This window comes from Boleophthalmus pectinirostris, unplaced genomic scaffold, assembly GCF_026225935.1.
Source record: "Boleophthalmus pectinirostris isolate CB_2022bp ecotype Guang Dong unplaced genomic scaffold, ASM2622593v1 HiC_scaffold_20, whole genome shotgun sequence".
Taxonomy (NCBI): domain Eukaryota; kingdom Metazoa; phylum Chordata; class Actinopteri; order Gobiiformes; family Gobiidae; genus Boleophthalmus; species Boleophthalmus pectinirostris.
Window position 1 is genome coordinate 33740471 of NW_026571153.1, and position 12368 is coordinate 33752838.

Sequence of the window (12368 nt, forward strand, 5' to 3'; positions counted from 1 at the left end):
AACTATGGCCAGTGTTTTTAGTGTGTGTATTATTGAGGCTGTGTAAAACCAGTATTATTTTTGTGTTAAACCTCCCTTTATATTTGTAATGACTTAAATAAATGCAAGAAAGGTCCAGCGAAGACAGTAGGCTGTTCAGAATTGCTCATCATTAGAGACACATCACCAGAGCTGTACAATTTTATGGCAAAAATCAAATTTGGATTTTTTTCTGAATAGATTTATGAATTCAAGTCAGAATTCAGTTCAGTTTTAAACTGGAAATAATGAACTACTATACTAGTTCCGATCAAATAATATTACGGAAGAATCAGCATATCGATCCTGTACCGATACTGCACCCCTGCCTGAACTGATCTAAAACTGAAATATGTGCAGATAAAAAAAAATATTATTAATAACGTATTGGATGTATAAAATTTGATTTAAAAAAACAAAAAAAAAACAAGGGTCATATTTTTGCATGAGAATGGATACCTTAGATCAGGGGTGTGCTGCTGAATTAACCCAAATGATCATAAGCAAAACTGTGAATGAAGTCATTTCTCTCACCGTAACCTCAGTGACATCTTATTGCATCATGACACAGAGCTCAAATTTGGGATTCAAGACTTTTGAAAGGTGTTGTGACTTTCTCTCAAACCTATGTAACATGCATTTATTTGAAAGTCACTGATTTGACCTCAAAAAGTGTGGACACCTCTGCCTTTGATATTTTGCTATTGAACCGACCATTGATGCTAATTACAATAATCCAATTACTATAATCCCACACATTTCAGAGCATATTTGTATAGTTCTAAACTAGGGTTGTGAAACATTATCAGTACTAACTAGAATCTAAATTAGATACTCATTTGAGTGGGTATCAATACTAAAAAGTCCCATTGACAGGACAGAAATGAACCTTTCTTGAAGCTTTAGAATGATGTTGAGTTGTATCAGAACAAGTGTCAGAGCACATGGACTAGTGCACACACATGGACCAACATGAACCTACTGCACCTCTGACCATTACACACAGATAAGACACATGGAAACAGAAAAGAATGTTGAAAATCACATTATACTCTCTGAATAAGGAGTGTTTAATTATTTAAAAAAAAACTGTATCATTGTATCATCAGAATCAGTATTGAGTATCAGTTTTTCCACTAGAAGACAGGAGATATATTGGGTTGTAGCAATTTGATTTCAAATAGCAGTTTTAATTTGATACTTTGTGCAACTGTAGTTCAGTGTTCCCATGACTAAAACACTACATGCAGACATCCAGACCAAGTAGCTACTAACTTATCTTTGAAAACACATTTTTATGGAGTTCTAGTCTTGATTTATTTGTTAAAATCTTTTGTTTCAATCATTTTTTGTTTCATTTTATCGAGTGCCTCAGGGCAACTTGAATATGTGAAACAAACACGGCACAGAGTTTTTGTCAAACTAATCTAGAGTTACTTGTACACAGAGGTGGGTAGAGTAGTCAAAAATGTTATTTAATTAAGAGTAACATTACTTTAAAATAATATTACTCAATTAAGAGTATTTGTAAGTAAGTGGTATTTTCATAGGACAGACACAAAAACAAGACAGACTAAATTTATATGAAATGTATTAATATTTTGGAGATAAAAAGTAACTTGTAGCTAAAACTGAAACAGAGCATCTCTTCTCTCTGAGATGAATCTTCTCTGTGCACTGCCCTTGTTTTAAATCAATAAATAATAAATCTTTTTTTAATATTGTCAACAAATTGTCACTTGTAGACTTACTCACAGTGAGGAGCCACAACTTTCACTCAAGTAGGTGTACTGTTACTTCAATAAAAATATTTCTCAAGCAGGAGTAAAAGTATGCTGCTAGTAGAAAGTACTCTGAAAGTACAATTTCTTTAAAATGTTACTCAAGTAACTGAGTTCTACCCACCTCTGCTTGTGCACGTATCATATGGTCAAGGCCAGGATTAGCATCAACAGAACAGAGATTTTTAGGACTGTTACCTGTTGTGCTGAAGCACAGTTTCAAGTGTAAATGTACCGCACTCTGGCCAGTATACAACATGTGAACATAGGTTTGTGTATGATATTGCAGTTTTACTATGAAAAGTATAGTATTTTGTGAAATCCCAGAGTCTTCTCTGGTTTAAATAAATATATGAGGTCACAAAGTGCTTTTGGTAAACATATCCCATATTTTTTCTTTGTTTTGTAAATTGACTTCTACATGGTTTCATGTTCCTGTGTGCCCTTATCCTTTTGACTCTGGCCAGTTAATTATTCAAATGTTCTAATGTAGCAATTACACCTACATTTGTTTTTGTTTTCTACTGGCCAAAATCTATGCCAATCTATTTAAATGCAATTAAATTCCAGTGATTTTAAGTTTGTAGAAGTTAGAACTTTGCCTGCTCCAGACGTCCAGTCATCTGTCCTGAATATATCATGTGATTTATTTAAAAGCATTTGAACATATGGACCAATCACATTGCCAGTGAGTGTGTCAATGTATAGTATGTGTTGTCTTTATGTGTGTGCATGTGTGTATGTGTGTGTATGTGTGTGTGTGTGTGTGTGTGTGTGTGTGTGTGCGCGTGCGTGCGTGTGTGTGTGTGTGTGAAAGAGAGGTAGGTACAGAGACAGGAAATGGAGTGAGGGAGAAAGACAGACAGCGATGAAGAGGGTTAGAGAGAGGGATACCACGAGGGGCTGGGGGGTGGGGGACAGATAGAGGATGGGTGAAAGAGGGAGTGGATGGAGAGAGAGTGGGTGGGTATGAGAAAGAGAGAGACCGAGAGAAGGCGGAAAGAGGATGAGACAGGGATGGAGAGAGAGCGAGTGGAGAGTGAGGTAGAGTTGGTCAGAGATGGAGGGAGGGCAGAGGGGGGAGAGATGGGGTCGCAAGAAAGGGGAAGGTGAGAAGTAAGGAGAGCTGGGTCAGCGGAGGGCGTGTCAGCATCCTATTGGTGGTGCATGATCCATGTGCCAGACTTTGTTGGTGTGTTGATGGAAATGTGTTATATACAGAGTTAAGTCTTTACTATTGAAAATGAACTGAACTTCTAACTGTTTACAGAGACCAGACTCCTTTTGGTTACTCAAATAGCAAATAAAACCTGAGAAATGTAAAAGGCTCAAGTGTGTTTTGTTGTTTGTTCAAAGTCCTTTCAGATAGCAATAGATATGATTTTTAAAACATGACATTATCAAGTAGAAGTAAGTAGTGACCTACAGCAAAAAGACCAACCAAAGGTTTTACTCCAAATATTTCTCAACATGGAATACACATCTACAATAAACAGTCTAATAGTACTTTTACTGCATAAACGTTGTGGTTACTCTTTCCACTGTGAGTAAGTAAGGATCAGAAGTTGAGACTTGCAAGTTGTGACTTGGCCTCGAGTCAGACTTCAGTTACTATTTCTAGGACTTGAGACTTGACTTGATGTTACGGCCCCAGGCCTCCAGTTCTGACTTGTTTCGTGTGTTTTAATTTCTTTTGCTGGCTTGACTGATTCCTTCTGTGAGAGCCCTCGTACCTGATTGGTGAGGCTTGTCTATGCCCACCCCACCTGCAGCCACCTTGGCTTGTTTTTTGAAATTTTGTGTTGGTGTTTGGTGATTGGGTGGAACATTGTCTGTATTGCCTGTGGCTGGTGTTCGAAGGCTTTTGCATGTGCAAAATTGTGTCTTGTTTTGAGTTTACAGCAGATGAGGATGGTGGCCTGATCATAAATAGACTAAATAGACTTGGGACTCAGCTTGGACTTGAAGGTCAATGATTTGGGACTTGACTCGGAGTTGAGCCCGGACTTGATTGAATTGAGAAGATTTGATGCTTCTCCTAAAAAATATGTTTTTAGAAAATACTTTTCTCTTTACAGTTGATAAATGTGGTGTTAAATTTTACAGGAACAAACTGGAAGCTGGAATGTCCCTCCCACTTCTGTTTGGTACTTTGGATGGAACTGAAGTACTGTGATATGGTATCCTCAAATGTTCTACAGTAATATAAAGTACAATACAATAAAACAGAGGGAAGTACATAGAACATGATCCTTCCATTTGAGTGCAGATTACCTGTGAAGGCTGTACCAAGTGGTGAAGTTTCTTGAGTGCATCACATGTGCATATTAAACATTGAATTGATATATTTGTTTGACTATTACACATTGAGTTGTTTAACCACTGAAATCTTATGTATGTTTAAAGGTACCACTATGTGAAACATGTACGCTTTTGAGGTAATCCTTTGCAGATATAGGTTGTGTCCTTTTAAGGAATTTCATTGCAGAGCAGCAGCTGTGGGGATGGTTCGGCCTGGTGCGAAACTAAACAAACTGGTGATTTACATTGGGCTGCTGTCAACTCCCTAAACCTAAAGCAGTGCTCCCCCCCCCCCCCCCCCCGGGGGGGCGCGAGGCTCCGTCAAGGGGGGCGCGTTTGACCTCGGGGAGCATGCTTTATTTTTTTATTTAGATTTTTTTTACTGTCTTAAGGGCCGTTCACACCAAAGCGTCAAAAAACGCCTTGACGCCTCTATTTGGAGCCTTTGCATTTGAGTTTAGACGCCCCCGACGCGCGTCTTTGACGCCGTGGACGAACGGGACAAAAATACTTGACGCGCGTCCGTTGCCCTGGAAACAAGAGCCCGGTCCCGGTCTTTTCCCGAAACAATGTCAGACCAGACTGAGAGAGTGTTTTTATGACATAAAACATCAACGGAGGAGATCGGGTCGACGACTGGGGCGTATATATATTTATATTCCGCTAATGACACTGGATCAGTCCCGGTCTAGTCCTGGTCTAATACCGGTCTAGTCCTGGTCTAATCACGGTCTAGTCCCGGTCTGGTCCCGGTCTAGTCCCAGTCTAGTCCTGGTCTAGTCCCGGTCTAGTCCTTGTTTAGTCTCGGTCTAGTCTCGGTCTAGTCCTTGTTTAGTCCCGGTCTAGTCCTGGTTTGGTCCTGGTCCGGTCCTGGTGTAGTCCTCGCGATCGGCTCGGTGATTGTGGCGTATATATTTATTCTCCGCTCATGTTTGTGGTTCTCGTTCTGGTTCTCGGGTCTTTCTTCCTGATAATAACGTGGCTGCGTCTCTGGATACTCGTCCCTGATTGGTTGACGCAGCGCGTCTGACGCGAAAAGTTCAGCATTTTCAACTTCTTGACGCTGACGCATTGGACGCGCGTCTTGGCCGCTGACGCCAAAACGCTGAAGACGCGCCGCGCTGACGCCAGATTCGCGCCGCGCTGACGCCGAAAACGCGCCGCAAAAACGCAGGACGCTCTAGTCGCGCGTCCACATAGACTTTACATAGAAAGTGGACGCTTTGACGCTTTGGTCTGAACGGGCCTTTAGAATAAAGTGCAATTGCACTTCCACTACATTAGGGGGCAGAGCGCTCTCATTGGCAGAGTGTGCGCAGGGAGCATTCGCTCGGTGGTGTAGGAGTTTTGTTTGCACTGAGCATGCGCGCTTTGCACACAGCACAGCGTTTGAGTATGAAGTGTAGACACGAAGTGTAGCAGACCCTCAAGTGACACCATGAAAAAATATTTAACAGGGATGAGAAGACAGGTGGAGAGAGACGGAGATAAAGAGACAAACGAAAATCTCCCGAAAGCTAAGACGAGGAAATATGACGAAGTGTATGTAGCGCTTGGCTTCACTGTGACTACGGTGGAAGACGAGGAAAGACCGGTGTGTTACTGTGTCTAAAAATGTTGGCAGCGGACAGCATGAAGCCCAATAAATTAAGGCGTCACTTAAATACATTACATCCCGATCACTCTGATAAGCCGCTTGAGTTTTTTCAGCGAAAACGTGCCGAATATTGCCGACAATCATCCCGCTTGTGACTGCTACTTCAGTAAACCAGCGAGCATTGTTGTCATATAAGGTGGCAGTGTTACGCAGAGGTGTACTTATAACAATTTTATAGCCAAATGATACTATCTATAGTCACGCGGGGGGGCGCAAGATGTTTTATTCGTCCTAGGGGGGCATGACAGAAAATAATTGAGAAGCACTGACCTAAAGGAATGCAGAGATACTCCAGAGAAGATTCAAGGCGTTACCTGTTCAACATATTATTTGCATATTCATATGGATGTCTATAAAACCTGATTTGAGGTATTCAGAGGCGTCCAGATTTACCCGATTTAAGACCTGTGTAGCCGTAGGCGGTCAGGGGTAGTGATCTGACCCAGAGCTCTGTATTAGAATTGTATTGTTTAGGGAATAAATTCTTTTTGATTTTAATCGATAGATTCCAATGGTCATTTTTAAGAGAACACGCTTAATGGATTTTGAAGATACCTAACAGTTTTTTGGTGACCTCCGACGTGATTTAAGTTGATGTTGTGATTTTTAAGTTAATGTTGTAAAGTTGGGTCAGAGTCCCATTGGGTTAGAGTCCTATGAAATGATTGCGCAAGACGGAGTAGGACTCCGCACCCTCCAATTGATGGGATTTCTCTCCAAGAGCGGCCGCCACTTTTGAAAGGTAAGCAGAAAACCTGTTGTTCTACGGAACCGAATTTCTGCTATAGGATATATTAAATTGAGGAGAGAAGCACTGCCCAGTGAAGGTACTAATGTTGTAAGGAAAGGTTGACTCGCCGTAGACTGGCATTACACCAGACGTGGTGTAACATTGTGAGGTTCCTGTATACCTTGGGGAGTTTGGGTCCCTCATAAACAGGTAAGGTATTTATTTATTTTTTGTATGCTAATGTTGTAAGGAAATTGGGTGTCTGCCAGTGAATGACTTGTATGATATGATAAGTGGTAGGTGAGGAGATAATATATGTATTGGCAAAGGTGGCTGCAGCCCAAGTGCAATTGGTTTAATACAGAGAGACACAGAAGGCAGAGAAACAACCATGTACTAAGGAAGTGACTAACAAACACATACAACTGAAATCCCCAGTGTACACTAAGGCCTTTTGTGGGAACAATGGCACCTGTAAAGGAAATGTTAGGAAAAGTTAGGTACAACATTAGAGAGGACTCCCAAAGCTTGACTAGACATGGGGTAAAGACAACGGAGACCATGCAGTCCATCAGACTTTGGCTCAGATGAGTGGGATTGAGTGAACATTTTGGCTTATTGAGTGTAGGACACACTCCTATGAACTTGTCTAAATTAGAATATCACAAATAGAGGTCAATATCTTGAAAAGGAGTTTAGAGGATAGAAGGGAGAAGGTGACCGACAGGATGAAGACATAGAGGAAGGAAGTATACAAAAAAAACGCACAGAAGAAGAAATTAAAATGGAATGAATGTGTGTGATACTATGAAGGGTCAGGAAGAGGTCATGAGAGAACTAGTACAACAACAGGGACTAGAGACTAAAGACAAGACCAAGAGGTGACTGTAGGCTCTGAGAAAGGTGTCTGAAAGGAGTCTATAGACTGAATGGGACAAGGAGAACACTGACGAGGACTGTGATGAGGATAATGAGATTATTATATGCGAGTGACACTCCTCTCACTGCACAGGCAAATCGTAAAATGATTGACATAGCTAAAAATACAATACAATAAAATAAAGGGGGTGCATATGCAGGGAGATTACATAGTCACCATATGTTTTCACTAAGACCAGTGGATGGGGGCTGGGAGACTATGTTCCTTTTGGAGTGAGAGACCCCACAGCCCTAGTTGATAAATTGCTAAAGTTATACAAGGGTGAGGCGCTAAGGCTATCTGAATTTATTAATGTTTCAGGCTGTAAAAGAGTTGTTTTTAAAACCTGTAAATACAGCTCCAACTGTCCTGTCAAGGACTCCTGGATTAGATTCTGGGGAGCATTATGCTAAAAGTGTAAAAATGCTTGAATCAGGAGCACAGGGCATTACTATATAATGTATATACCTAGAGGATAAACTTAATGCTGAAAATCAGAAAATGCCAATTCAAATTGCTAAAATTACAACTGAGTAAGGTAGAGCTGAAGTTATAAAAGAGAGAAAAAGGACAGCAAAAAGCTACTCAGACAGATTTATCTGCTATGATGTGGCAGGGTTCATGATAAGGTGGTGGGGGCAGAGAACATGGAAGAGGTCAAACGCTGGTTGTGGTCCACCCAATTCAAGGGCCCTCCCCTAAGTCCGCCTCCAGCTGGTAGAGGACGGCCTCAAACATCTGAACAGAGCCCACCCCAACTGCAGCAGGGGACGGCTCCCAGGCCATGGCAACAACCTGGTGGACATGGAGGCTATTCTGGTGAATGGCAAGCACCACATGATGGCTAATACTATACTAAATGGACAGAAAGTGAGTGCCCTGGTGGATACGGGTGCTACTTCTCTCTTAACGTGCCTTTGTCATCCTCTATGCTATCAAATGCTTCTATCTCGCTGGGACCACACAAACTCTGCTTTTACTCGACCTCTGAAAACTCATATTGCTGGACAGACATTTTTTCACCAATTTGTGCATTCCCCACAGACTCTGGTGAATTTACTGGGGAGACTTGCTGACTGCAATGAGGACTACTATTGCATATGGACCTGATGGGATTATGGTGACTGTGCCTGATGGACAGGCTCTCTCCTCTAACTGTTTTTGATCTTCTAAGGGACAATGGCTGATGGCTCCTACCGATCCAACATCATGTGTGGACATCTACTGGGCTTTGCTGAATCCAGAGTCACCTGGACATACAAAGGGGGTCTTTTCCACTTTCCTAGCATGGAAGCTTTGGATATGTTCTCTTGCACCATACCACCCTCCTATTGACCCACTACATTGTATTTTATTTTATGATAGAGACTATGATGATGTTTATAGTGAGGCATTTTATCAAATTGAGGGAAAAAATTGGGAATTAACATCTATTGTAATCTATGTGGGGGAGGAGGTAGTAGTGGCTCACTGTGATTTAGCACCTGACCAGTTACTCTGGTTTCAAATGGGAGAAACTGCTCTTCATCATGTATCACTAGGTTTGGCTCCAAGCAAGGAAGCTTGAGAATTAGGTCCCATGGTGTGTAGGCTTTTTAAACTTGTTGATAATTCTGATTTACCTTCAGTTTAATATTCCTCATCTCAAAAAGTTTACTGTATTTTGACTTTTATGATTAATTCTACTCTTTTACAGTATGAAATACTGACCAGAACTCATGGTGGAGATTATACTGATCATGATGATGCTACTCAAATACTGGAGATTCAGCCTGACCATATATGGTCTGGAGGCCCAACAGATGTGGCATTCTGCTCTGGATGTGCACCCTTTAAAATTGACATCAAGGAAGATCAGGTTGTATATATTCTACAGTACAAAATTAAACAAGAAGTAGCAGAATAAATTGAAAAGATAATATAATATGTGGGCTGTGAGATGCAGAGGTATTGGAAAATCTGGTTCTGATTGGAACACTCCCATCCTACCTAAACAAAAACATGACATTTAATATTGTCGTTTGGCATATGATTTGAAAGTTGTTAATGTTGTGACAATAACATTTTGCTTGCCTGTTCCAGATCCATACAGGATTCTGACGACCCTTGGACTATAATATTAAGGGTTTATGGTATTAGATCTAGCTTATGCTTTTTCTGTCTCCTTGTAGTGAAGGAGTGCAGACACTATTTTGCATTTACTAATAAAGGCTGTACAGTACAGTACAGTACAGTACACATGGTTATCTTGAGGTTTTAAGATAAGTTTAGGATTGTTTAATCAAGCTTTGAAAACCCTGTTACAGGATTTGGGCTCTTCCCAGTGGCATAGTGTTGATCCAGTATGTGGATGATATCCATCTGGTGTCACCCACTCCCTTGGTTTGTTTGGAGGCTCCTAAAACTGAATTGAGTAAGTGAGCCTTTTTAGGTTTCAAGGTGAGCAGAAAGAAGCTGCAGTGTTGCAGACCTGCTGTGACCTTCTTAGGACGACTTATATCTGGAACAGGGAATGCAATGTCTGCAGAACTTCATTTGTCTATTTTGTCACACCCAAAACCAACTACTATACGTGAAATGTTTTCCTTTTGGGATTTTGTGGCTACTTTAGAAATTATATCTGGCATATGTAGACTAAACATCTCAATTGTGCATTTTAGTGAAAGAAAAGGCATGGGAAATTTAAATGCTATATTTGACTGGACTATAGAGAGGACATTATGTAGCTATTGATGATACTACTCAAAAATATAAGGGTTCAAGGACAGTTTTAATGTACATTAAAGTCACTTTACTCTAACCTCACTCAGGCAGATTAGACTGCTGAATGTGCTCGCTCGACCACATCTGACCTATCTGACTGATGGCACTAATATGGTAGATAATATTAATAACTCTTGGGAATTTCATATTTGTGAAATGCAGGTTTACAATTTGACCAAAGTCTACCAGGATTTTTCTTCAGTGCTGCTTGACATGGACATGTGCTGTTTATGGATTGATACTGCTGGAGAAACTCTGGTGGCTCTTTGGGAGCAGGATTTGCAATCGTGGAATATTTCTAAGGTCAGTTTATGCCTCTTTTTAAAAAATCATTAACTACTTTTTCTGTGCAGGGTGCTGACCTTATTGGTTTTATGACAGTTAGGAGGACTTCTATCACACACAAATTTATTTTTTGAGCATCTGGATGTAGCCATCCCAACCAACTGCCATTTGAGTTAGCTATAGGAAAATGTGTAGGACACTCTAAGGAAAATTTTTAAGTTGCCAGGGGTAACGATGCAGCGGACCGCACGGCTAAGGATGCTGCTGGGTATAAGCTGCAGGCTCAGGGAGCCTTTGTCATCAGAGACGACTCATCACCCACAGACTTCTTGCCTGCTATCACGTTGGACGTGTTATTAGATGCTCAGGGAGCTTCTCTGCAGGAAAAGTCTTTGTAGTGTGATAAGGGAGCTGTCAGGGACAGCTATGGCCTATGCAGAGGCCCCAGGAGCCAAACAGTGTTGCCCATGGGCCCTCTCTCTCTAAGGCTGTTCTGGAGGAGGCTTATGACCCCTCCCATGTAGGAATTCAGACTATGATGGGAAATTTACATATGTGGTGGCACTCATTCATGTCTGACTTAGTCAGGGACCATTGTAACAATTGTAACACCTGTTAATAGTCCACCCTTAAGCCAGCACCTGGTAAGTTCCATTTAGCCCTTTGGCCAGGCGCAGAAGTGACTATTGACTTCACAGATATGTTACATCATGTCCAAGGTAAGAGATATCTTTTGGGTTTTTGTAGATTCCTTCACAGGTTGGTCTGAAGCCTACTCTGTGAACCGTGAGGATGCTTCTTCTGTGATTAAGGTAATGATTAATCATTATATTCCTACTCATGGCTTTCCAGCTTTGATTAGGTCTGATAATGGTACACCTTTCAATAATCACGCTCTATTAAAAGTTGAAAAATATTATGTAATATTAGGCCTACGTCATAAATTTGGTTCTGTGTATCACCCTCAAAGCCAAGGATGGGTGAATGCATGAACTGCAGTCTAAAAGTTAAATTGGCTAAGATTTTATCTACTACAGGGCTTAATTGGCTTCAAGCCTTCCCCTGGTTCTTCAGGCAGTGAGACAAACTATTAATTAGGTTGTTGGTTTTTCTTCTTATGAGTTGCTCACTGGACGATTGATGCCAGGTCTAGGGGCCACATTGGTACCACAGGAAGAGGTGCCACTTCTAAATCTTCAGTTTAAGCCAGATTGGAATCAACTGAGGCAACTGGTGTCTAATTTTCTTCCCGGCTTCCAGAGAGGAGGCTGTTATATCTCCACCTTCTGAAGTTTATTTGCAGGTTTTATCTTGGAAGTGTTCTGAATTACGTTGGATTGGGTCATACAGAGTGACTGCTTGTACGACTACGGCTGTTCAGTTGGATGGGAAAAGATAGATGGTTTCGTTTCACACAGACAAAGCTGTGAATTTCTGCATTTTTTGTGTTTGTTTGTGTTTTCTTTTTATATGTTTTCATAGGGGACTTTTGTTTGCTCCATAGACATATGAGGGTTTTAAACTCCAGGTGTGGTGTTAGACTGTGTTCTCTCCTCCCTGCACATGGTTGGTTAAAATGCATTGGTTGAAGGTTGAGTATACACACATGATCATGTTTCTTTTTAGGTTGTATTGAGTTTCCCCTGTCCATAGGAGGAAATATTTTTGCATTGGTGGTATGTTGTTGTGTGTCTTGTGTTGTGTTCTGTGTTTTAGGGTCATTAACAGTGAAATTTGCTCTGATCTAAGAGGACAGTATCCCTGGTTGAGTGCATCACATGTGCATATTAAACATTGAATTTATATATTTGTTTGACTATTACACATTGAGTTGTTTAACCACTGAAATCTTATGTATGTTTAAAGGTACCACTATGTGAAACATGTACGCTTTTGAGGTAATCCTTTGCAGAT